The sequence below is a fragment of the Gopherus evgoodei genome, chromosome 18 (assembly GCF_007399415.2).
Source record: "Gopherus evgoodei ecotype Sinaloan lineage chromosome 18, rGopEvg1_v1.p, whole genome shotgun sequence".
Classification (NCBI taxonomy): Eukaryota; Metazoa; Chordata; order Testudines; family Testudinidae; genus Gopherus; species Gopherus evgoodei.
The window spans coordinates 13,024,377-13,051,890 of NC_044339.1; the positions used below are offsets into that span (position 1 = coordinate 13,024,377).

The 27,514-nt window shown below is 41.1% G+C and overlaps 1 protein-coding gene and 1 long non-coding RNA gene across 5 annotated transcripts in view; one reads left to right on the forward strand and one right to left on the reverse strand.

Annotated features, from left to right (window-relative positions):
* RERE (arginine-glutamic acid dipeptide repeats) overlaps positions 1-27,514 on the forward strand; it is a 402,767-nt gene that overhangs the window by 78,753 nt on the left and 296,500 nt on the right. For 3 of the 4 annotated variants that reach the window (XM_030538000.1, XM_030538003.1, XM_030538004.1), the window contains exon 1: positions 2,712-3,245. The exons of the other annotated variant lie outside the window; for it this stretch is intronic. The gene's annotated coding sequence lies outside the window, so the exon portion shown is untranslated. Of the gene's footprint in view, positions 1-2,711; positions 3,246-27,514 lie in introns of those variants that run through there. 4 annotated transcript variants of the gene reach the window in all.
* Positions 6,477-22,141, reverse strand: LOC115637100. The gene is made up of 3 exons (XR_003997160.1): positions 21,951-22,141; positions 19,099-19,104; positions 6,477-6,487 (listed from the first exon to the last, which is right to left on the reverse strand). It is a non-coding gene; the product is annotated as an uncharacterized LOC115637100 (long non-coding RNA).

The following is a 27,514-nucleotide window of genomic DNA, read 5'->3' on the forward strand; positions in this document are numbered from 1 at the left end:
TCTGAGTGTGATGTTTAAAAAAAAAATTACAGCAAGCTGTTCTTGTATATATTTTTTTTTAATCCCTGTTTCTCATTTGCAGATCTCCTTCCTTGAATTTTTACACTATGTAGTTTGAAAAGCAATCTCTTGACTGGTTTAATATATTGTGCCCCTGCCAACTGAGAGAATTAGATTGAATAAAAGCCTTTGGCCTCTATTAGAGAGTGGGTTTGGGGGAATATGAAGAAGAGAGAGAGCACCTACTACAAAATAGTGTTTGGGTTGTTATAAGTTTAATTCTCAGATCAGTTTTTTCACAAATGAAACAGAATTGTCATGGTGAGTGCTCCGATCACTGTACATGATCCTTCGCAAGCAGTTTTATTTGTCCATCTGTAAAATGGAGATAATGCTTCCCTCACTCACAGGGATGTTATGGGCATTGGTCAGTTAGTCTGTGAAACTTAATACTTGGTTAACTCCTGTCATCCAAAGATCTCTGATGTACAGATGGAAATTACTAGACCCATTTTATAGATGGGGTAACTGAGGCACGGTGAAGTTAAGACTTGTTCCAAGATCCCACAGTAAATCAGTGGCTGAGTCAGGAATACAACCCAATTGTCCTATCTTGCTTTTCTCACTGGACCATGTTATTTCTGTTTTGTTTGGCATCTTTCATGAAAACTGAATCCAAAATGCCTTAAAGGATTTTCCAAGGTGCCTAAGTGATTGGGATTCCTGCACCTAAATCACATACGTGCCTTTGAAAATCCAGCTAAATGGGACATATTTCATTTAAATGGAACTTAGCTTTAGCTTACTGCAAGAAAACTCTTTTGGATGTCATTTGAAAGCAAACATTTTCTTAAGTGGGCACTGGAGAAATAAGCTACTTTCCATGTTTTGCCATGTATCAAGCCATACTTGATCAGAAAATTGAAGTGAGAATAAATGCAGTGTGGTTGCTTTGTACTTGTGGATTGATTTCAGCTCTGATGGGTGTGGAGCTATCACAAAGCCACTTGGTTATGAAGTTTATTTTCAAGCAGCACATTTCGCCCTAGGATGGGCTTCTGTTGAGAAGCTAATGTACAATGGATCTTGCAACAGAGCCAACCTTGCACTACACACCACCTTCAATTTGTATTGATCACAGCAGCCTTTCAGAGTGGCAAGGATGTTATACTTCATCAGCTATTTGTACCTTAGCTGTGTTGGTGGTTTAGGAAGCCATTTCCAGCAAGGACAGAATTTAAAATTGTAAGGTTGTACATTTTTATCTTGAGAGACTTGGATCCTATAGTGATGAACACCATATAAATGCCTATGGAAAAAATACAAATCAGAACACAATGTCCAATATCTGGGGGAAAAACAAGGCCGGGGACAATACTTGACATTCATGGGGACTTGATATAGAAAAAAGGAATCATGAACTTTGGTTTGACATCTTTTTTTTTTTTTTTTTTGGTGTGTGGGAGTTGTAAAGCAGTACTGAGGGGTATGCGTCAGTCATTTAAAGATAAAACATCATTACTATATAGCTAAGCCTTTTATTTGTTTGACAGAAAAGATATTGTGTATTGCCACCATTCATGGACTGCATAAATAACTTCTTTTTGGTAGTTGTATATTTTATTCTGAACTAGAGATCTAAAGGGCTGTGCTCCAAAATGAAGTTGGTCATTTCAGGCAGCTGCGCGATTTTATTATTATCGCATTAAGCGGGAGTAGGGGGTGATACTTGAAGCTGGCAGCTTAGTATCACGTTGTTTAAAGCTGCATGGTAGGAGTGTGTATTTATTTCTTCATTATTAGATTAATTTCAATCAAATCAAATTTAAAAGGTGCCTTGCTTAGCAGATGTAGCTTTAGTCTCTTATGAAAAAGGGGAGTGGGGGTTGGAGAGGATTTTAACAAAATGGCTTACTGGTTGAATAAACCACAACAAAATCCTTGTATAGAAATGTCTCTAATGTGACACCAGAGAGGCGTCTCTCTCTTATCCATCCTTGGAACAAATGCTCTGTGTGTGCTTCCCTCCACCCCTCTATTTTTTTAATCTGCATTTTTTCCCACCCCCTGTGTTTTGATCTGCATTTGTAGATGTAAGGAGGTTTGTTTCATTAATATTCCTGGCTGCAGCTCTAGGATGTGAGCTGCTGATCACTCCCAGGGATGCTTTGCCTCTTTAATATCTTGCTTGCAGATGCATTTTCTAGCTGACCACGCTATTAAAGAGCTGCCATCAATCACGCAGCTCGGTTCCGGCTGGGCTGAGTTGGGAGGAGGGAAAGCATCAGCCTGAAGGAGAGTAGAGGTGCGTGCTTGCGCGGGTATATGGCCAAAGATGTATGGAGAGCAGCACAAATAGCATGGAGAACTGAGTCGTGAGTGTGTGTGTGAGTGAGAGAGAGAGAGGCAGGCTGAGAGGGTGGCCAGGAAGAGGACAGGCACCACCACCAAAGACAGAACAGAGAGCTGAGTCTGTGTATTGAAGTGTTAGGCATCAAGCATCAAACGCTGCCTGAGACTGGAATGTGTGTGTGTTTAGCCTGTTTCGTGGTGTAATTTGCACTGGAGGGATAAGCAGCAGAGGCAGCCTGAGCCTGCTCCCTGTGTGCCTGTGCCTGGCCAGAGCTGCTGCTGCCGGACTCCGCTCCGGGTTTTCCTCTCCACCGCCTGTTGTCTTTTGGAGGCTGTGCTTCTGTCTCTTTTTTTTTCCTCCTCCTGGTGTCTGGGTTAAAGAAAAGAGACTGGGTCACAGAGGCATGTGGAAGTGTCTGCAGCCGAACAGCTGAGGACTCGGAGCCTGCGAGAGGGGGAGCAGCAGCACAGTGTGCATGTGCTGAGGGGAGCCAACTGCAGCAAGCCAGGGGGTTCTGACTGTACACCCAGGGCGGGCAGGCTCCAACTCGGGCAATGCTGCTCTCTCCTCCGCCTGGCCCAGCTACTCTGCAGTAAAGAGGGGGCCTCCTTTTGTTCACCAAGTGCATTTCTCCTCCCCCCCCCGCCTTCCTCCTTTCCCTCCCTATCTTCCCCCTTTCCTACCTGCCTTCCTTCCCTCCCTCTTCTCCCCCATGGGCCTTGCATGGTCCTGCATGTTGTTGGACACCGCAGCAGCCCCAGTCCTGCAGGCTCCGGAGAAGAAACACAAAGTCCGCAGGGGTCAGTCTGTAGCCGCTGCTAGAATTGCAGACAAGTTGTGTTTGTCCGGCTCCTCCAGGAACTGCAAAGCTTGAAAGCCCAAGGCTGGCTGGGTGAGTGTGCAGCGCAAAGGAGGTGGGGGGAGTGGGCTGTCTTGTGTGGCTGCTGAGATGGACAGGAACCTTGCACCCTGTCCTGGCTGAAGTCCTTGGATGCTAGGGTTGCAGCTTTTGACTCCTGTAAGTGGGCTACGGTTGAAGGAAGTCAGACCTGCTGCAGGGCATGTTATGGGTGTGAGTCCAGAGAGTGGGTTTACCCACTGGATTATTTACTGCTTGACTCTGTAACTATAGTTAACGGTACATGAAAGGCACTACACAAAATGAAGTTATATGCTGAGGAGAACGTTGAAATGATCATCCTACTCGCCTTAAAATAGAATAATGATGATAATAAACCACTCTCGCTGTACAACAGAAAACACCTGGATAGATAAACTCTTGACTTTATTCATTTATTTTTGCCTTTTTGGATATTCCAGATTTTCAAGGAAAGTTGGATCAACGTGGTATGTGATGTGGTAGCTTTTACTGGCCCAGAATGCACGCTCAAAGAGTGCTTTAAGGCCACAGGTTCCCCTTCCTCAGGTGAATGTTTTGCTTTGTATGTCTTTAATCTAACAAAGTTAGCTAAACAGAGCAAACATTTTGATTCTGAACTATTTTATGCAAGTGAGGGTGAAGAATGAAGTTTCCTTGCTTGGTTGAAAATCCACTTCCATTCCACTTGGTGTGGATGCAGGAGTGTCTTGGAATGCTCTTTAAATTTTAATTGGTACAGTGGTTGGTGTAAGTTTCTTTTATAATGTTTACTCAAATCCTGTTCTTAGATGAAGTGACAGGGAGACCTGCTTGACCACTTTCTGTTTCTTGAGAAAGAAACCAGCTCTACTTTGTTTTACAATCCAGTTTTAAGCTTTTCTTGAGTACATGTGGCATTACGCTGCATGGGGTATTATGTGACTGGATGGCTTCCTTTCAGCCATATGGGGTTCTTTTTTAGTTGTATGTGAATGAAAATGGCAGTTGACAAGGAGACTAATTTTTCATTTAAAATTAGTCAGATTTTTTAAAAAAGACTTGTAAAATAAGTAAAAGTTGAGAACAGAAATGCAACCCTTAATCTGTGGAGTCTAAATTTAAATATTCTGCATTCTAGCAAAGAATTCCTTCTGGGAACTCAAAATTAAAGTAAATAGGATTTAAAACCCTACAGACAGGGCAGAGTTATTTCAATGTAAAGCCATTGATCTGTGGGCAATTAGTTCCAGACTTGCAGCGCAATCTGCATTTTTGTCAGATTTTTGTTCTTAAAGGCACATGTTTGAATAGCTATATTGCCTAGTAAAAAGCACAAGGCAGACATTTTAGATGCTTTACAGCAAGTTGAAGAATTGTGTGGGAGCAACATTTAAAAGCTTTTTTGTTTTTTTCCAACCCTGTAATTTAGTAGTGTTTAAACTATGTTATAAAGATCTCTGGGAGCAGTGAAAGGTGGTTTTGAGTCCAGCACACTCAAGTGCTTATTGTACTCTGGCAGGCTGGATGCTTGGCAGCCAGTTTTTGAAATGTTATTTGATCTGGCTGCATGATAGAATTGACTAGGATTACACCATTTTTTTCCCCCTGTGGCTGTTGAAAGTGATGCATTAGCGAGTGCTGTTCAATAGCATATTTTAAGACTTAAACTGCATGTATTCACTTTAAGCAGTTTCCAGTGAAAGGCAGTTTAGAATTTCTCTTGTCTTGTGGTTAGGATTTATGAATTGAGGCAAGGGTTGACGTAATCTATCCCACTTCCTTTGTGTGTTTTTTATAGTAGATAGTGTTTTTTTGTTTTCCTTTAAATAGCTGTGACTGTTTCTCAAATACTTGCATGTCTTCTTTATGCTGTTGGCTTTAGTATAACTAGTCAACTTGTTCCTAAATTATCCTTCTTTAAAGATACTGTTCTTTTAGCTGTCACTGAAGTTCAGCAAATAGCTTGTATATTATGTGGACTAGTTTTTTATTTTAATTAATGTAACTATTAAACAGTTGTTATGTCAAAATGCACTGACTTCCTTCTGCAGTGTAGAGTATCATACACTAGAGGTTGTAAAGAATTGCTTGGTGGATCCTCTGACTCCCTCCTTGCTCATTTTTATTCATGTGGTGGGACAAGACAGCCTTTTGTTTCATAGTATCAGTAGCTAATAGCTCATTTGTGAGAGACCTTTTGTTTTGGTTTGGGGTGGCGGGGGAGGAAAGAAAACAAGAAGCCATGTATTAATAGACTTCTCATAAACCTGCCTGTTTTGGGGTCAAATGGTTATGCTAGCTATTGTGTTGCTTAAGAGCATGAAGAAGGAACTATGTATTTTTGTAATGTCACAGAAGGTCAGTGGTTTTATACTGTGGATGAATTACTACTGAGGCAAATATTCTACACTGTTAAAGAATCCTTTAAAGCCATATCTGTATAAAGATGGAGAATGCACTACCCTTGAAGTGGAGAGGCGGTATGCAGTTTGGATTAAAAGGGCCGAGTCCTCAACTGGTGTAAATTGTCACAGCTCCATGAACCCAATAGAGTTACCTTAGTTTACATCAGCTGTGGATCTGACTCGGTAACTTAATTTCATTATGGATTATGTTCAGGGTCTAAAGTGATTGCGTAGATTTAGGTGTAGCATGATCTTGTGTGTAGAAACATCATCTCTGTCTACTGTTAAATTACTTGCTTAGGTTCTTTTAGTAAATTCTAAATGGGGCAATACAACAAGGACATGAGGTTTGTCAATCATGCCTTAAATATGTTGCCTCTCACAGACAATGCATTGCTTCTTCAGTGAACCCAGTGTGTTTTTTACTAAGGGCTTGTCTACATTTGAAATGCTACAGTGGCACAGCTGCAGCCCTGTCGCTGTAGCACTCCCGTGTAGGTATTACCTATGTCGATGGGAGGAGTTTTCCCGCTGATATTAGGTAATCCACCTCCCTTGAGAGGTAGTAGCTAAATCTACAGAAGTATTCTTATATCAATCAAATGCTGTCTACACTTGGAGTTAAGTTGGTTTAACTGTGCTATTAGGGATGTGGATTTTTCACAACCCTGAGCAATATAGCTGGGTTGACCTAACTTTTTAGTATAGACCCTCTTTCTTTGGTTGGTCAGAGCACACATTAGTTCTTATATTTGGCAGAATGTTCCTGGAACTGAGAGCAGTTTGTGGTGATAATAGTATGTAGGCTGAATCGGAAGCAGGAAGAACAGTCAGTAAAAGCAAATGTGTGAAATCTGTTTATACATACATCTAATGTAGTGCCTTTATCTCAGACCCGATTAACTGATAGCAAATAGAGTGAAAAATATGCAGGTGGTAGGGCTGAATGTGTAGTGAGGCTGGGTCCATTAACATTTTGGAGAAATAATGAATGTTCATCAAAATACGAAGGGCTTTTACTCATGTGGTGTTCCTAATTTCCCTCCTGTTCACACACGCAATCTTCTCACCAGTGTTTGGTGTTGTAAACCCTGTTCAGATGGCCTATGTGACAGTGATGGTCCAGATACCTCAAGTGGAGGACAAAAGATTGAACCCCCCCCCAAACAAGCAGTTAAAGCAACTGATCGTATACTGTACTACTGTACTATAAAAATATATTGTCTTTTATGAACCCTTGTGATGTTCTGAACTTGATTGCCATCATAAGATGTATATAGACTGTGGTTATGAATCTATATGTCTGTGTATGTAGAAAACTGTGTTCATAATCTCTACTACAACTACACCTCACACCAGGGTGTTGAGTAGTTAGCGAGAACAGGCAACTCCAGCCAGGTGTTCACGTGAAACCAACTTCAAGTAATGATCCACCATCCTGCTCAGGAGAATACAGTGATGGACCAATAGAGTTAATGGAAAGACATTGAGACGTCCCTGGCTATCAAATCAAGAGGGAATTTCCCCACTCTGAATAAACATAAGTCACCATGGACTGGGGGTGGGGTGGGGAGCCCTTTTAAAAACAGGTTTGGGACTGATTTAAGCTTTTTAGATCTAGACATTGAGGGACAGCCTCATAATTGGAGGCTATCTGTGAAGGCTCAATCCCTCTCCTGTAGCTCAGGGATATGCTGAGAAATTGACTTAAAGCAATAGATAACTTGCCTTAGAAAAGGGATTTTTATCTAATAAGAGAGCATAAAACCTGAGGCTGCGTTTTTGGGTTTCTCTGTAACCTGTATATTTTTTTTATTTCCCTTACTATTTTATTTTTGAATCTGATTTTTCTAGTAAAGAAACTCCCCCCCCCCCCCTGCAATCAGGTCTCTGGTGTGTAAACTATGGAGGGTGGGGGCCAAAGTAGGCTGATAACTCAGGAGTGGATTTCACATCTTTGCAGTTGATGAACCAGAGGAAAATGGTCCAAGTCTCTGGTAATTAAGAACTCGGGGAGGACTTATTTGAAGAAACTTGGGACTGGAAGGGCCATTGGTGTCACCCTGTAAGGAGTAACTAGCTTGCAAGAGTCAGGGTGAGACCTGGTGCTTGTAGGCTGGCTACTGGGGAATTGAACCATACATGCACAACACAAAGGCCACTAAGATTTACAGGGCAGGTGGTGACAGGACCCCTTACTGGTCTGGGTAGTCCCCAAAATGCCACAGTGGTGTAGTTGCTGCAGGAGTTGCACCCAGTATCAGCAAACTGAGGTGCGCACTCCAAACACTTGCTGAACGAACCCTAGCAGATTCAAAAGTGACAGAGCAAAGTACAAGTTTACAATTCATTATTTTCTGTTTATTTTGGGTTAGGGAAAATACAGGAAGGAAGGAGGAAAATGAGCTGGTTAATCACTGGACAAAATGGATAAAAATCAACTTGGGAGCTTGTATTTGGAATATTTCTCTAAGGGGAAATATTTGTATTTCCTAAAGGGAAGTTAGTAGAGGATCTGAGAACTTTGCACATTGAGCCTTTTAAGCAGAAAGAGGAGGGTACAGGTGGAATTGACCCACTGTTGGGACACCAACCAGGCCTTTATTCCTGGGAGGCAGCTGCTAAGATAGAGCTAACCAAATTGCAGTTCCACAGGGGGCTCATCTGAGGCTATAGCAGTGGCTTTAAAACTTTTTTACTGGTGACCCCTTTCACATAGCAAGCCTCTGAGTGTGACCTCCCTCCCCCTTACTAATTAAAAACACTTTTTCATATATTTAACACCATTATAAATGCTAGAGGCAAAATGGGGTTTAGAGTGGAGGTTGACAGCTCGCAACCCCCCAGGTAATAACCTCACGACCCTCTGTGGGGTCCCAACCCCCAGTTTGAGAACCCCTGGGCTATAGGCAAAATGTCCAATGAGGTTTTCAATAGGCTGGTAACCTGCCTACTCTGCGAGGAGGCTGGCTACATTATCTGAATGCTCATAGTTCACCAGTTCCCTCTGTGGGCCCAGAAGGAAATACAAGTTCTCCCACAAATCACTGGGAAAGAATCAGTGTGTCTCAACTTACTGCAGCAAATGGACCTCGGAATATGCTCCCTAGAAGTCCCAATCTCGTAGGTGAGAACAGTACCAGGGATGACACAGTAACTTAGATATAGTATTGTAGACCTTCAGTGAAGATGTACCCTTAAGACAATGAAGCCGGAAAATGGATAGTTGCACAGAAGTTATAAGAAGTAAAATTAGTGAAACTTGTCATACCTGGGATATAAAGCCCTATGTAGGGCCATGGTTATTTAATTTTCAGCTCTGATATGTAAATATCCCAGGTAACCAGAGGTTGAACCAGGGTCCGTTATTTTCACCAATATTCCATACAAGCAATAAAATATATTGATCTGTTTTAAAAAATAAAATGTGGCCTGCATGTTTGATGAAGGATTTGTCAAAAGCCTCCAGATACAGATATGAACACTGTAAAAAGCATTATTTGCTCCTGACCTATCAAGTTATCTACTAACTTCAAAATGGGTGATAGAAGCGGCAGTGTTCTAAGTCCATAACTTACTTTGAGCTCTGACAAATTTTTAAATAGTCCCTTACATGGTAAACTGCTCTTCATTAAATATTAGTTCAAAAGAATCTGATAGCTTGGTAACAAGATGTTCAAGGCACTTAAGGTGCCCTTGTGTTGTGAAGTTATCCATTCTCAATAAGAACTTGTGCTTATATTTCCTAAACCCTGAATGGCTGCATTCTTGTTTAGTTTATACTCTAGAAAACCTACTTTCCAACCCCTCCCTCTTAGAAAAAACACAACCATCTTTCTCAAGTTAATTTATCCTTTCTTAAAAATTGTCAGTTCTTCAACAGGTTTTCTTCCTGCTTCTGAAACACCAAATATTGCTTGTTTGAAAGTCTTTCTAGGAATATACATATTCAAAATTACATATAAAGTGAGTGTGTATGTATATATATTGCTGTAGTGTCTGATCTGGTATCTCACTAAGACTGCAACCATGCCACAGTGGAATAACCATGTTTTGAGGTTCTAATATTGTTCCCTGGCCAGCATGGATGAGACACCCTATCCCCCTGCCCCCAAGAACTCTGCAAGCCACACTAGCCTATAGACAAACATTCTAGTATTTCCTGATGTTTATGAAACATGCAACACTGTTTTATAACATGGATCTTAAGGCAAATATTGGTGCTAGTCAGGAAAACTGTTGGACTCATATGTGATGTACAAACAGTAATGTGAACTGGATCTCATTTATCTTTGCCCTTTTATGTCTCTTTGAAATTTATCAGTGAATCCTTTTGTAACAGAGGTTGAATGATAGTAAATGTTAAGTTCTCACTGAAAGAGCTCCCAACAATTAGTATTTGTTCCCAAGTCTGCCTGAGGTAGCAGTTTGAGTTTTGACCCTTGAATGCAAAGCAAGAACAAGTAATGTTGAAAAATGTAAATGATTAAAACAAGCTGGGCTTCTTTCATGCAGCTCTGCCAACAAAAAGTCCTGGTGATTGCACAAACATTTGGTTACTGGGATAAATAATATTTGACTGTGATGTGTGAATTTTGTTTATTATAACTATACATTTCTCATATGACAGCAGGGTTAGAATGCTGGCTGTTCCTACTGTTAGCAAAAGCACGGGGGAAATGAGGGCTGTAAATTTTGCATTAGCAATGTGACGGCACAGTTCCTCAAGGGGGAAATAACAGTGCAAATTTCAGAGGAATGATTCAGTGCGATTAAACTCTTCTGTGAAAATGGATATAATTCAGAGGCAACAATCTAAAGTTCTACACAGCAAACCTGAACTGTTTTAATAGTTAGATAGCTTCAGATTTTCATGTTCCTTTTTCAAAAGTAAGATAAGGTCTACTATGCTATGTAACAGGCAAGGGAAACACAATTTTTCAAAACTAACTAATCCTACTCTAGGTCTGTTGCAGCATTTCCACCTAGTAATGCAGAGCTTTGTTTTAAATTCGTCTGTTACAGATTTATATCCTTTACTAAAACAACAAAAAGACAGCCCTAGTTTGGCATAGTGTAAAACAGACACCTTTTTTTGTCAAGATCAGAATACTCTTGAGAAGTAAAGTTGTAGTTTTTCATAAATATTACATGTTATATAGCGGCACCTGACATCTGGAAAATTGAATACTCTGCAAGAATGTTAAAAATGAAGGCATTGTTAGAGTTTATAACACCAAATAAGTGATATTTTTTTCCCTCTTGTGTGGAAGGTTTTGGCCTTGGGTTTGAGGGGTGTGTTTTAGCCACTAAATTAAACTTTATTGTCTCTCCCATGATTCATCTAGCTGGTAAAATGATAGCAGCCAAAGGTTACTACATCTGGTATTGAAGTTATGGCTGTGGATTCTTTTGTTCCTGATTAGATTAGGGGACTGAAACCTCCCTAATCAGTTCTAGGAAAATTATATATTTACTTAAAATAGGACCAGCATGTTACTTCCTTTGACCCTGAGAAAGTTCACAGCTTCTTTGTTGTTGTCAGCTCATCTTTTTTCATAGGTACTGTCACTTTGAAAAGTGTAGAAACCCAGCAGAGAGTAGATATTCCCTTCAAGCGCATGTTGGACCTGAGAACTCCTTTATTTGTATTTATCCACAGTGTGAAGATTTTTGGTTTTAGTCTGATGACTAAGAGTTTCCGCAGCAGGTGGTTGTATTACGGTATAGAAGTATTACAGTATAAAAGTGATTGAGCCAAATTGCAACAGGCTACAAACCTCAAGCATTTTAAAAAAAGCACAAAAAACAAACAAAAAAAACGCTTTTCCTTAACTCTGATGTAGTAACAATTCCCTGCAGAATTTACTTTTACAAGCAGTCAAAACATACACTGGATTTGCTCCATTTCCTGTTGAAATCTAACAAAGGAGCCAAAAATCAGATTTCCCTTTCCTGATAATAAAGCTATTCCTTGGAGGGTAGAGTAGGGAATAGATTTTTATACAGCAGTTCCCACTGAATAATTGAATGCTTTAGATAATCTTTGGTGTGTGTGTTTGACTGTATGTATGAGGAGGAATGTCTCAAACTGGATGTTTAATATTAGAATATTGTAATTAGAGCTGGCATACTCAGCCAGCCTATGTTTATAGTTAATGATGTAAAGGAGTTAAGAGCGAGCACCCCAGGTTATTGGATCATTTTAATTCTGATTACCCTTTCATGGTGTAATAAAGTAATTATGAATACTGTATGAACGATTGTTGTATTGTTTCAGCACTCTACTGCTTTCTGTGATTTTAAAAAGAAATTGCGTTGTTCTCTTTTGCATTATTTTTAGGTTTTATATATTCAAAGCATATATTATTTTCAGCCACACAAGCTAAAGCACATTTAAAAAAGTCAAAATAAATGTTTTTTTAGGCTTCTTGGTTCCTGTTAATATTTCACGTTGTATCTGTTGTCTTTATAATAGTACATGCCACCGTTGCTAAGCGAATTTAAGTACATCCTGGTCTAAATTGAAAGAGTGCTCTTTCATGAATGGATATAGTAGGAGTAGCTGTGCAGAATCAGTTGTTGGCAGGGAAATTCTTTGCAAATGCATACTGAAAAAACAGAGGCATCTGGAAACAGAGTGGGGAGGGAAAAAACTCAGATGCTCCACTGTTGAGAGTGACTTCTGTTTGTGATCAAGCCTGTGACAATCCGTTGGGAAATGCAAACTGAATTTGATTCATGCTTTTGATTTTTAAATGGAACTCAGCCTGTGTGGATTTTTGTCTGCAAAATCAGGTGCTTAGCTCTATCTATATGGTGGGATTTGTGTGCACAGCTACTTCTGGGTGCTAAAATGCAGATACAATAAATTGTGAACACAATAGCACCTGCACAAGAGACTGGCATTTGGTCTTTCGGCCCTAAAATTCTCTTCCAAGGAGTATGAACGCTTAATGCACGAGATGAGAATAAGTGTTTAAGATGAAAGTAAATATTTATGGTTTTCTTAAAACATGTTGGTAATGACCAGTATAAATTATGGTAACAAAGCACAAATGGAAGAAGTTTGGGTTTGACTCTACACTAGTGAAGTTTAGCTAGTTGCTGTGCAGCAATTGGTTGTCTTGTTACCTTTTGTGTTGTACAGAATCATCTTTGGCTGCATGCTGCTTTTCTTTTAAGGACATGCTGTACTACCCAAAATGCCAAAGTTGACTGTGAATCATTTTGTTCTCTACATTGTTTTCCTGTGGGAGTTCAACAGTAGTTAAATTCAACAATACTTTTTAAAAACACCTGGTGTTTAAATAATACAATCAGCAAAGCCTTGCTCTGTGTTGTACAACAACTCTGTGGTCATATTGAAGGTAGTTAGCGATAGTCTTGACTGGAGATTAGTTGTAATTCTGTACCAGGTTAGGAAGGTACTAAAGCTTTGAAGCATGTAGCTCTTTCATACCTCTCATAATTGGTGCATTAGCAATGTGTGTAAGGGTATTTGTTAGCATTTTGTAGCTGAAAATCTTTGTGCTTGTCAGCACTCAGACTTGCATTAGTTTCACTAAACTGGTGCAAACTCCAAAGTGGACATACTTACTAGCTTAACATTAAATTGATAGGAACAAACTGAACTGACATAAGACAGGTCTAAATTGATTTTTAGGATGCCCATGTACTAAGTTGCAACAACTTAGCTTCAAAAGAATAAATGGTTAAAGTGATGTCACTTGGAGTGGTCAGGTCTTAGCACATCCTTTTTGTGTCTGCATTGTTTTGGTAGGGAATTGGGACTTTGGAAGAACTGCTGATACAAACACTTTCTGATGTACCCAGAAAATATTAAGCTAAATATGGGACTTCCCACAAGGTGTTTTGCATTGCAGTCATGGACACCACCTTTCAGCTCAAGAGAGAGCTGACCAGGCAAGACATGCTTCATAAACACTGGTGTCATTTTCTTCCAGTCTGACTTGTTAATGCAATGAATTTTGCATGTGGAATGCAGCCAGTAGCTGTTGGTCTTGTTTGCTTTTATGAAGCTTCTAGAGACTGCTAACTATTTGTCACAAATAGAGCAACAGTTCATCTAGTGCTGGATGGGTGGCCAAAGGAAATTTACCCCAGAATTATCTGATCAAGACATACTTTTATTTTTAGTTTTCTTAATGGCTTTTAAAGTGTGTGTGGTATATATATTTAATAATCTTGTGGAACACATTACTTAACATTTGTAAACAAAGTGCTTAGTTGGGACTCAGCACTGGAAATTTTGTCTTTTGGAAATAATACCTACTCCTTAATGCTGCTACATTGAGTTTTTCACTGGCAATCTGGATTATGTTGTGTATGGATTATTGCACAAATTCAACTGATTTGTGCAAAACCTGGTCAATGCCATAAAAAGGTTTTAGCTTGTACCTAGCTGTTCATGAACATTTCCAATGGAGTTAGAGCTTGGCATCCAGTGGCCATCCCATCATATAATACTTTCCCTCATCCCTCTCTCTCCTCATCCCTGGTGATATTCAAATGCTATACATTAAAATATTTATTTGATATTCTCTACATTTAGTGTAGTTTCAAAGTGGGTTTTTGTGAAATATCTTCTTGTTCTTGCTCGTTCTTAGGGGAGATCACAATTTAATATAAACTATGAATTAGCCAGAAATAATTCTCAACTGAATTTGTAGATATTTATCTAATGGGAGAGGTTACATGACTGTTGGAGAAAACAGGCTAATCTGGGCAGTGCTAAGTAGATTTAATTGGGTCTTGATTGCTTGGATAACAGGAATTGGTGATTTTTGTCCTATAGCAGCGCATGGAGAGCAGTTCTAAAGACTTGAATTTGAGGTGGATTATGTTACTGTAGTAAGAGAGAGTTTTGTGATTTTAAGCAAATACCTTGACATTTTTATGCTTGTTTTACCTTTAAAGCTTACATTTAGCAAATGATTGCTTTCTCTGAAGTTTCAATCTTTGAAGATACTCTTGTACAAATTTAATAAACCATGTCATGTTGTTTTAATAAAGTGCACAGTTTTTTTACTGTCCTATGTAAGTATGAATATAAGTATTTCAATTTGTGTATTTCAGCAAAAAAAGAGCAGAAGAACAATGTTTTTGCTCTATGTATATTCACAGTGTGAAATAGGTCCATATTTTGTTCCTCATTTGGAGTTGTGTATATAGTTCCTGGTCCTTTTTGTGCTGACCTACAGTCAACCCAGAGCCTTATATGTTGGACTGGTCATTCAATGACTTGCAATCTCTTAAAAGCATTTCATAGACCTGTTCACAATCCTTCATTGTTAAAAATCCATTTTGCAAACAGGACAGAGATTTCATGTTGTACTCCTGAGGGAATATTGTGCCTCTGCATGCGTGCAGAATTCATGTCCCCTGAAGATTAATTGGCTTCCCTGCAGAAAAATGACTTCTGATGGGGAAGCAAAGGGAAGATGCAAGAGTGGTCACACATCCTGCCCCAGCAGTGTGGGAATATTGTTTTGGATGCCTGGAGCAGCCAGCGGAAAGGTAAATCACTATGGGGGAGGGGGTGAGTGAGCGGGGCTGAGGATGTCCTGGCTGGTGGCTCCTACCTTGTGCCAGACTCAGCTGCTAGTCACAGCTGGGCTGGAGGCAGGGGAGGACAGGATGACTTCTTTTCCTGCAAGGAGTGGCCAGGGCTGGGTCAGACCCACCCTCAGGAACCTCTCCTCCTGGCAGCAGGAAGTTCTGCCCCCATTGTTGTGGAAGAAGGAGTCACTGTGGGGATCTGCTCCCCCATCTGTCCAATCCCCTTGCATCCAGACCCCTCAATACCAAGACCAACCTCTTAGAGCCCCCACCCCACTCGAACCCCCAATCTGAGTCCCTCTCCCCTGCATCTGGACCTCCACCCCTACACGCAGACCAGCCCCTGCTGAGCCCCCCTGCACTTGAACCCTCACCTTACGAGCCCCAGTCCCTGCACCTGGACCACCCTGATGAGCCCCCTCACCTGGACTTCCACTCCACCAAGCCCCACTCCTCCACTGAGCCTCCCACACTGACCCCCCTGCCAAGCCTTATCCCCCTCACCCCACCTCTCCCTGGCTGAGTCCCAACCACCTTCATCTGGATCCCCCTTCAGAGTCCCATTTCCCTCTGTACACGGAACTCCCCAACAAGCCCCTGTGCATCCAGACCCCCCTACACCTGGACTCGCTACTGAGCTGCCTGCACCCAGATTGCCCCACACAGAACCCTCTCACCCCACACCTGGATCCCCCCACACTAAGCCTCTTCACACTTGGATCATGCCAGGCTGAGCCTGTTTGCCCCACATCCGGATCGGGAACCAGGGCTGGGTGTACGAGGCTCTGTCGCTCTCTCCTTTGGTACTCTTGGCATGGAGGGGCAGGGCCCTAGAGTGTTCCTGGGGAAAGTCCTGCATTGTGTCATGGTTGAGTGCAGCGTCACTGCCAAGTCCGTGTTTCTGGCAGGTTGGGGATAGCTGCAGAGTGATCTCCCATCTCTGTGCAGCCAGTGGCCTGTGCTCCCCACTGCCATGCTGGAGCCTCCACATTGTTTTATTAACAAATAAAATATGCAGAGTTTTGTAGAATTTTTAGGCACAGAATTCCCTCCGGAGTAATGTCTGATCTCACCTTACAGTTTGTGGGATTTTTTTTTTTGAGAAATTGTCTCTGCTTTGAAACTATTGAATGATTTCACTATGGTACATAGCTTCAGTGTTTCTACATTTAATTGTCCTGGAACAGTAGCCTATAATTATGAAAGTTGAGAGATATATTTCCTTCTAATTTATCGTTTTATAGAATCATTTGTCTTTTAAAATTCTATAGTCTTTTACATATTTTGTGTGAATTTAGTGCCCAATGAAATGAGGGATGAGTAGCACTGGGTAAAACTAGGCATGGTACAGGCCTCACAGTTAATTTCCGGAACACCTCCATCCTGTCCTGATTATTAGATTTAAGATTGGCTTGAGCAGAGGCTGCTCATTGTGTTGGCCAGTGTGGTGGTCTTGTGATGTAAGTGTCCACAGTGTACTTGAATTCGATGGCTAAACTCATTTTGCTTGTGGCTTAATAGCAATTTCTACCTACGTGTTCAAAAAACTAATGGTTTATGTCCCAGCTTTGCAAAGTATTGCACTGAGCACCTTACTGGATCAGGCCTGAGTGTATTAACTAACCCACTATGCTCCCTGAACCTGTTCAGCTAGTATGATCGCATTACTAGAATTATTTATCCAAGTTTATTGGAGGGCTTATAACAGAAAATATATTTAATGACTAAAATGTGGCTCTGGAGGCTTAGTAAAGCACTTCCTATAACTACAGATTGAGGCCAAACTTACCACTTGAATCATTTTCTTAGAACTTATTTTCCTGCCACATGACTAGAAATTGTGAATTTATATATGAATTAGCAATGTCCTCTAGATGGTTAACAGGTTGTTAATGCTGCTCTGTGTGTTGCAGTTTTGGTACTACTAATATAGAAGATTACATACCTCATCACAAGCTACCGACTGCACGACACTCGAATTTTCCTCTGTCAGAGTAAATGCCCCAGTACAGTGATAGAGTAGATTAAACCACCCCCTCGAATTTGCAGCGTAGAGACATGGTTGACCAACTGAGGTTAATATAGTGCAAGTGTAGACACTGCATAACCTGTGTCAACCATAGCAGTCCTCCAGCAGCTTGTCCCACACCGCTCCATTCCCTGTGACAGTGACTGCTCTGGTCGTAATTGTAAACTCCACTGCTCAGAAGCCACAGAGACCAGAAGCCAGTCCCGTTCTCCTTCGTGTGTGTCTGAAATGCCCCTTCCTGATTACCCACCTTGGTGAGCGCACCTAGCAGCTCACCTTTGTTTTGTGCAACTGCCCAACTGATCATGCCAGCTTCATGCATGCAGACAAGTACTGGATATGTTCTTGCTTGGAGTAGACAGGGAATTATTGGATCTATTGGGCCCGTGGGGAGACAATGCTGTGCAAGCACAGCTACAGACCAGAAGTAAAAACATGGACATCTATGAGCAGACTGCATGGGGGACACAGACAAAGGGGTATGACAGGGGATCAGCAGCAATGCTGTGTGAAAGCGAAGGAACTTCTCCAGGCCTTACACAAGACTAGGGAGTGCAAAAATAGATCTGGTTCTTTGCCACAGACCTGCCATTTGTACACAGAAGTGTATGCCATGCCTGGTGGAGATCCGTAGAGCACTGTGGATACCTTGGAGGAGCCTGAGACAGAAACCCCTGCTGCGAACAGTGAGAAGGAAGGGGCAGATGTGGTAGGGGAATCCTGCCATACCCCAAGACAGGACCTGTTTGAGACTTTGTCACGATTTAGTCGGTTCAACCAGGCAAGCACAGATGAGCCTGATAAAGGGGAAGGTAAGTGTGTGCATGCACTTTTTCTTACAATCTTTATATTTAAAGATGGTGCCTGGCCCATCTCCAAGTTAACAAGACACAGGTATAGGACTTGTCATTGTACTACTTGTGGAAGATGAGGTAGGGGTACAGAGATAGAGTTGGCACCTGCTTTTTGTTGTCTGGTTTAGTTGGGAGGTGGGGGCCCACAGAACACTTTGATTATGTGCATTGGGATTTCCCTTGTATCCTCCTGAGAGATCTCTGTGAAAATTTAATGATGATACTTTGCAATCCTTTCTCAAAGGTTTCTAGGGATAGCAGCCTGATTTTTTTCTCCATAGTAGGAGGTTTTTCACATTCCATTCTGCGATGAGTTTGGCTAGCACTCTTGCAGTGAATGGGCTAGTGGCCTGTGGGCCCAGGCAGCTTTGTTTGCCAGTAGCAGCTGTGTTCTCTGTGCCTTAGTGATGCTCAGAAATGAGATCAGCTAAAATCACTTCTCCCTCTAGAAGACGGTGCCAGTATTCAGTGATATTACCTGATGTCCGTACCCATGAAGTGTAGAGAGAAATTTTATAGCTTCATGCAACAGATTCCATATCCCTGCCTCTTCCCAGCAGCCCATACTTACTCCATACTCCAGCTGGGGCTGGAGAGTGATGTTGTGCTGAAGTGCTCCAAAGGCAAAGTGTATATAAGCATTTCTTTTAAAAAATATTTCTTGGAATAAGGGGAGGGAATTTTGAAACTTCTTTCCTTTCTGTTGTGACTGTAAATCCAATGTTACATCTATCTGTTTTTATCAGCAGCTTCTGGTGTCCCAGCCTTGAGGGATGCCCCCTCCATGCTCACAGCATGCCAGACTCTGATGAGAAGGAGAAAAAAAGAGGATGAGTGCGGACGCATTCTGTGAGATCCTGCAAGACAGTGCTGCATTGGTTCTTGATCAAAGGGCTTGGAGGGCCAATACGGCCAACAGCATGGAGAAAGAGGACAGGAAAAAGACCTCAGAAATCCCAGCAAGACGAGTGTGAAATGTACCAGGATGAACCCAAAGGCTGTAGAGCCTTATTGACCCACACCTACAAAATTCCTGCACTTGCAATCTTTTCTAGAGCATGGTTACCACTCCCTGTACCCCCAACATATCACATGGCAACCTGGGGCATATCATTACCCCGTCACTCCATGCTTGGGGAGGAGGGGCAGCAAGGAAATTCACAGCTTCACATACACCAACTGTGGTTCTCACGGGTCAGTGTATGTATGGCCACAAGAGATGACATTTGTTTACTCAAATGGACATAAATGTTTACTTCATTTAAGTTTTCCCCTGTTATGTTAAAAATGTGTGTAACATTGCCTGTGTTTTTTTTGCACGTTACTTTTTCCTGCTCAATAAAGTTCTATTTTTGGAAAATCAAATTCTTTATTAGTTCACAGCAAATATTGCAGAATACACAGTGGGAGTCAGAGCAAACGGTACTTTTAAATGTAATCCAAGCACCACATAATTCCTAACTTTAGAAGAAGATTCATATTTATAAATGTACAGCAAACACTACACAGTTCTTAGCAGCGCTCCAGGCCCAGAGAAGACTCCAGCACAGAACACAATTGTGGCTGACAATTAAAATGCTCTTCTGATGCCTCTCTCAACCACATAGCTCCATGGGGGGCTCTTGTCATAGCCCTTGGCTCTGGCTGTTTGAACCCAGCAGACAGCTGCTCTACTTCGACCATAGCATCAGCTTTCCTCTCCCCCTTGCCTCACAGATATTATGCGGGACCCAACAGATGGCTCTAACCATTAGGTTATTTTTTAACTGAGCTCCAGTCTAGTAGGTAAACACCACCAGCATCCTTTAGTCTATCAAAAGCACATTCAACGGTCGTTTTGCTGAGCTGGTAGTTGAATCCCTCCTTTGTGCTTTTGAGGTGGCCGATGTATGGCTTCATGAGCCAGAGGAGCAGAGAATAGGTTGGGTCCCACAGCATCACTATTGGCGTTTCAGTGTCATTAGTGGTAATCCACTAGTTGGGAAAGCATGTCCCTGTTAGCAGCTTTCTGAAAAATCCTACATTCTTAAAGATGTGAGACTCGTGGATGTTCCCTGATCAGCCCACAATGTCGGTGAAGTGTCCCTGATAATCCACCAGTGCTTGCATAACCATAGAAAAGTAGCCTTTTCTTCTGATGTATTCTGTGACAAGGTGCACTGGTGCCAAAATGACCTTGATAAATTGGAGAGTTGGTCTGAAATCAATATGACGTTGAATAAAGACAAGTGCAAAGTACTTCACTTAGGAAGGAAAAGTCAGCTGCATAACTACAAAATGGAGAATAATTGGCTAGGTGGTAGTCTCTCCTGAAAAGGATCTGGGGGTTTTAGTGGATCACACATTGCCTGAAGTCTTGAGAAAAGAAGACTTGAATCAGGAGCAGATAAGCCTTTAAATATGTTAAGGCCTGTTACAAAGAGGACATTGATCAATTGTTCTTCATGTCCACGGAAGGCTGGTCAAGAAGTAATGGGTTTAATCTGCAGCAAGGGAGATTTAGGTTAGATATTAGGAAGAATGTTCTAACTCCAAGGGTAGCTAAACCTGAAATAGGCTTCCAAGGGAGGTTGCAGGATTCCTATTGTTAAAGGTTTTTAAAAACAATTTAGACTAACACCTGTCAGGGATGGTATAGGTTTACTTGGTCATGCCAGATTGCAGGGGTCGAGACTTAATGACTTCTCAAGGTCCCTTTCAGCTCTATGTTAGTGTGATTCTATATGCATGTTGTCTGTTGCCTCACTGCGGTTTGGGAATCCTATTGCTGCAGATCCATCCATTATTTCCTGAACATTGCCAAGGCTCACAGTCCTATGTAGCATGAGATGAATGGCCCTAATGCTTGCATGACAATGCCTGCCAGTGTGGATTTTCCAATTCCAAAGTGATTTCCTGCTGACAGGTAGCGATACAGCATTACAAATTTCCAGTGTGTGATCACCACTTACTTCTCCACAATCAAAACAACTCTCATGCTGGTGTCCCCATGCCGGAGGGGTGGAGTGAGCTTGGCACACAGATCTAGGAATGTGGCCATCCAAAAGTCCTGTGTCCATTGCTCGTTGTCCCAGACCTGCATCACAATGTGATCCTACCAGTCAACGCCCGTTTCTTGGGCCCAGAAGCCAGTCTTGACCCATCTGTAGCTGCCCCATGAATGCTGCCAACAGTCTTGAATTATTTTTATGTTCCTCAGCAAACTGTCCTTGACGAAATATCCATGTCCCCCATTGTTACAGCACTTCCTGTGGGTCTGCAAATAAAGGAGAATCACGCATCCTAAATTTGTAATATTTATGGGAATAATGCAGAGCCCTGTGGACTTGATGCTTTTGTCAGAGATGATGGACTCAAAATTGCCACGTGGGTTTGTGGAATTTGTTTTTTAAAAAGGCACAAAATTATGGGATATGGATGACATTATGAGATGGAAAAATTGCATGCTGAGAAATTGACCCTTAGCTCCCAGAGAGCTCTAGATGAGTCATTTCTATCCCACAATGCATCGCAAGTGTTTCCCAAAAGGCATACTGATACCTACGCATGGTGTGCTGCACTTTACATACTGTCAAACACTGCTGGTGAGTACATGCAGCACCAGCGCAAGGAACCATGCATGCATGTGCCCAAATGATGTACAGATTTTGGGAGCTGTATGCCAACGGTAACTTGCATGAATCACCGTTGGTACTGTATACATGGCCTTGTATATGTTTTACTTAATGACTATATTTTCAAAGAACAGGAGTACTTATGGCACCTTAGAGACTAACAAATTTATTTGAGCATACGCTTTCATGGGCTACAGCGCACTTCATCGGATGCATGCAGTGGAAAATACAGTAAGATGTGTGTGTATATATACACAGAGAACATGAGACAATGGGTATTACCATACACACTCTAAGGAGAGTTATCAGTTAAGGTGAGCCATTACCAGCAGAGGAGAGAGAACTTTTTACAGTGGTAATCAAAATGGTCCATTTGCAGCAGTTGACAAGAAGGTTTGAGAAACAGTGGTAAGGGGGGAATAAACATGTGGAAATAGTTTTACTTTGTGTATCTATCTAGTTTTGCTTTGTGTTACTACACCTCTACCTCGATGTAACACGACCCGATAAAACACAGATTTGGATATAACGCGGTAAAGCAGTGCTCCGGGGGGGCGGGGCTGCGCACTTCGGTGGATCAAAGCAAGTTCAATATAATGTGGCTTCACCTATAACGCGATAAGATTTTTTGGCTCCCGAGGACAGCATTATATTGGGGTAGAGGTATATTTCCCCATGTTTATTCCCCCCCCCTCCACTGTTCCTCATACCTTCTTATCAACTGCTGCAAATGGACCATTTTGATTACCACTACAAAGTTTTTTTTTTTTTCCCCTCTCTTGCTGGTAATAGCTCATCTTAACTGATCACTCTGGTTAGAATGTGTATGGGAATACCCATTGTTTCATGTTCTCTCTGTGTGTGTGTGTGTATATATATACACACACACACACACACACACACACCCCTACTGTATTTTCCACTGCATGCATCCGATGAAATGGGCTGTAGCCCACGAAAGCTTATGCTCAAATACATTTGTTAGTCTCTAAGATGCTACAAGTACTCCTGTTCTTTTTGCGGATACAGATTAACACGGCTGCTACTCTGAAACCTATATTTTCAAAGGTACATCATCTCTTAAGTTCTAACCAGTGACTTAACTGCTTCTGGTAAGAGTGTTGGCAGTGGTGTTTCTGCACAAAACTGTTGTTTTTTTTCCCTCCTGGTCCTGGAAATTTTGCATCTATATTTAGCAAATTGTCTAGCAGCTACCAGACATGTGACTGAGATGCAAGGTTGGGAAATGCATTTTGGGGAACTGCTGGGTGAGAAATTATGCCATAGAGCAGGAGTAGTCAATTATTTTTTGTCAAGATCAGTGTTTCTTGGTCAAGGTATAGCCAAGGTCCAGACTCCAGAGAAACATTTTTCACACTGCAATAACAATAATGATAATAAGTAAAAAAAGATTTCATGGTCCTTTCAAAAGCATTTGGTGGTCTGGATTTGGTCAATGGTCTACCTATTGACTACACTTGCCATAGAGAAGTCCAGCACACTGGTATTCATGGTTAACATAGTAACAGGTAAAAGCACAAGCTCATTTAGCTATTTAATGTGCTCTTGATAAAGTATCGAAGGGGGTGTCTGTGTTAGGATTTTTTCCAAAATTTTCCCACTATTTCTTACTCCACTTGTTGCAGTGGTGGAATTGCTAGTGAAAGCAGGGCTCCAACCATCTTCCTGCACTTCAGGCTCTGGATTGCCTAGTTTTATTCAGAGCAGGTTTATATCAAATGAACCCTCTGTTTACACAAGCACTCCCCTGTTAGTATCATCGGTGGAGCTGCAGTGGTTGGAAATTTTAGAGACACGGCAGTGGTTGATTAAGGCCTCTTTTGTGGTTCCTTGCTTAGTTTTTCAGGTGAAATAAACTGCTCAGCCAACTTCCTGGCAAATGCTGCACTATTTGGTAAAATAAATACAGAAGAGTGGGGACACAATGCTTTGTCGTAGTAATTTCTGCCAGGAAAAACTACAGAATAAAGGAACTAGACTACTTTATGATTCAATCATTGCTTTTTTTTTTTAATGTAGTCTAATTATATTTGTAGTTTCATAACACATTCCTGTTAACCCAGTGAGTAGAGTTTAATGGTAGATCAAACTTAGGACTTTGAAACACTCTGGGATTGCTCAAGTACTAAATTAACTTAGCCCTTTCTCTTTCTGAAGTAGTATTCCGTATGGTTTACGGTGCATGTGTAAAGACACCTGAAAAGCTGAGATCCTTTGTTCTTGGCAGGTATTAAAAAATAGTTTTATTGCACTTTGTGTTAGAATAGATGTGCCTGCTGCCCATAGCAAATTCTGCTCCCCCGTCCTTACACATGCATCCTGTTGTGCAGAGTGCTTTGCGGCTAGTTTGTCACCACCTCCTACAGCAATGACTGTTTCAGTGGCACTGTGTTTTATGGTGCGTGCAGATTTTGCTGATATTTGTAATAGACTTTTTCAGTTTCTTCCTTGGTGAGTGGCAGCACTGAAACAGACTATGCAGAAGGTGCTGTCATCCTGAAGGTAAACAAACAAGCTCTTTTGCTAATTCACTTATGATGATCACGTATGTGTTAGGACACTGCTAAAGACAGTTTTGGGCACAATGGCTTTGACTCAGCCTATCTGATTTGATCTTTCGTCCGTGTTCTTAATTGTTTATCTGGATGGACATTGCTGAGGTGTATGTTTTCTGTGAGTATATCTTGTCTTACAATCTTGAGACTAAGTATGCATCTACACTGCAAAAAAAACAAACCAAAACCCTGGGGCAGTGAGTCTGTTTGGGTCATCTGACACAGGCTTGTGCTGTGGGGCTGAAAATAGCTGTGTAGATCTTGCTTGGGCTGAAGCTTGAGTTCTGAAACTCAGCTCTAGGGGATGGTCTCAGAGCCCAAGCGGGAACATCTACACTTCTATTTTTAGTCCTGTAGTGCAAGCCCGAGTTAGTGAGAGTGAGCTCTGAGGCTTGCTCAGCCCCAGGTAGTTTTTTGCAATGAGAACAAGAGCATTTTTACACAGGTTCCCTTACGGAATTCGCTACCAGTCATGATCCTGAATGCTGTGTTTATGCTGGTATGCAAAGCTGTATGAGAAGATATTTGCTGCTTCTAACTGTTCCTAATTGTTATTAATTTTATTATACAAGATATCATTCTTACCAATAGAGTCAACACTATATAAACATTGAATGCTTTTAATCTGTGCTGCAAAGGGCAGGAAACTAGGAACTAAGAGAGACTGAATAGTGGTCTACCTGCTGTGCTATGTCTGTAGATTCTTGTCAATGGCTTAATGTGAAAGGTTCTGTTTATCAGGTTTAGAACAGGAGGAAATGAGGTCTTTTGGCAAAGACTTAAGAATGGGAGAGTGGAGGTCCAGATCTGCCACAGACTGACACCTTGGGCAAATCAAATCTGTTTTGTGAAGGATTTCTGCAATGCAGCCTGGCTTTACTTTCTATTGCATATAAATTTCTTATACCTCACTCTTCACCCTACTATATATTGTACTTTGGGCGCATGTACAATAAAGTAGTTACAAATAATACAACACAGGATATAGGCACATCCATTGTGCTGTAGTTTTCTATTAGCTGTGCATAATACTTTTCTGCCTCATAAGGGTGTGGAGTCTTGTTTAGTGGATGCTACCAAAACTTTTTAAAATCCTTGGATATTAGGTTCTGTAGAAATCAAGTATGCTGTGTATAGGTTGGCTGCAGGAAGAATTTACTTTGAACCATGAGTATTGGGCTCCTGATATTTTGCTTTTTTTAAAAAGAAACCTTGTATAAATTTGCCATTTGAATAACACTTTTACATTGCATCATAGTGGAGACTGGTTATGTACCTTAAAAGCAAGGATCAAAGGTTATGCTTTTGATAGCAAGGTTTTGTTACGTTATATGCCAGATATTTATGGTGCCATATTTCATAAACTCAATAAAAGGCAGTAAGAAATATTACCGTTTGGAGTTACAAAATTATGAAGAATATGCTGTCCCAGTCTGCTGAAGGCAGTCTACAGTATAAGGGGAGGAGCAAGTCTCCATTTCACGCATGAATAAGCAGACTTAATCTCATGATTACAACAGTGCTACTGTACTGAGGAAGAGAGGGCTTTGTAGGAGAAAAAATTCTGTTGTCTACTCTGTCATTAACCAAAATAGGCCACTACTCAGAGAAAATGAGACCAATGTCTAAAATTAAAGAGAGCTTCCGTGGGCATAAGTCTCATTAGGGTTGATCTATATGTGAATGTATTTAAATCAGTGGACAACAACAAAAAAGCTTTTTGTATTGCTCATCTAAAAGCAATTTTAGATCAGTGTTTTTCAGGCATCGGATAGAATTTGAGAGCTGACAGATCTTTTTCTTTTTTAATATTCTGGATTTTTATTGAAGATTTGGTTTAAAAAAAATTATCGGGTTAAAATCTTGTATATGTTTCTCTTCATTCCCCAGGACCTGCTTTTTTTCAGACAAGATCTCTTATTTTATTATAGCAGTGCTTGAATGGAAAACATGGTTCACAGAGGCCTACCTCTGCAGCGCTTCTTCACTTTGAGTAATCCTGATGCCAGTAGTCCATTTATTTTAATGGGACTATTTCTGTGACTGGGGTTGCAGAATTGGGCTCTGTCTTTCAGATGTTTGCAGCTCGCTCTGGGGTTTTCCAAAAGAATTCAATCTAATTTTAGTTTGCATGATTTATTTGATTTTTTTTTAAGGTATATCTTTCTGGTATAGTGAGGAGGGGTAGTGAGAGCTGAAAATATTCAACTACTCAGATTTGTGCTCTGCATGCAAATACTTCCAGCTGACACCTTAGCATCATAACCATCTTGGTTTTCTCAACTTTTAACATGCAGCTGAAGTCCTATTTACTGGGGAAAATGGGGAGGGGGGAACACCTAAATATAGTGGGAATGATTAAGTTAGACAAATATTTGTAGCTTTGCCACAGTCTTAGGTGTGCCAAAGTCCAATATTTGCTATAGCAATTAGATAAGCCAAACCAAAGCACCAACTATCTAGCCTTTTTAAAGGAGTAGGAGGGTGGAGTACTAGATGTGGATTCCCTTATGATAGTTACTATCCCTGTGCTAGTAAATAGCCTTAAAACATCTCTTTGTGGATATTAATTAAAAATCATCTCTAATTACTATAAATAACTTTGCAGACAAACATTGATCTGTGATATCCTAATGACTTTGTTGTTAGCACATAAAATCCTTCCAAGATTTGGTAGTGCATGTATAAATGATATCCTGCCATTAAAATAAACGAACTATATACCTTTTACTTTATTTATTTCTTACACATTTATTTTTAGCAGCTCGATGTAACTGGAATATGAAACATTTAAAATGGGGTTAATTCTAAAAGACTTACATGACTGACTTTGAGGAAATATTCTCTCATTTTCTCTGGTAGCAAAGGTAGCCCATCTACTTAATGCTAGTTGCAGTTGTGTAACAAGGGGTTTGCCATCAGTTTTTTTTTTTATTTGCTGCTTTCTCCACTGGCCTGAGTTGATGAGACAATGGAAACTTTTATGTTTTGTCTATATCAATACTCCACAAAACCTTTGACCAAAAGTGTCCGTGTAAAACCATAAACTTTCCATTGTACTCTGTGATTGAGCACTAGAAGGTGGTTTTACAGTCTTGAGAGGGAAGGATTTGGGGCCTGTGTCTGGCCTGACTTGGGGGTGTGGGTTTTTCACCATCATTCTAGGCCCTCCATCCTAATCTCTTTTCCATGCAACAGTTGTGTTGCAGTATCCACACTTGCAGTTCAGGAGGCCCCTTCTC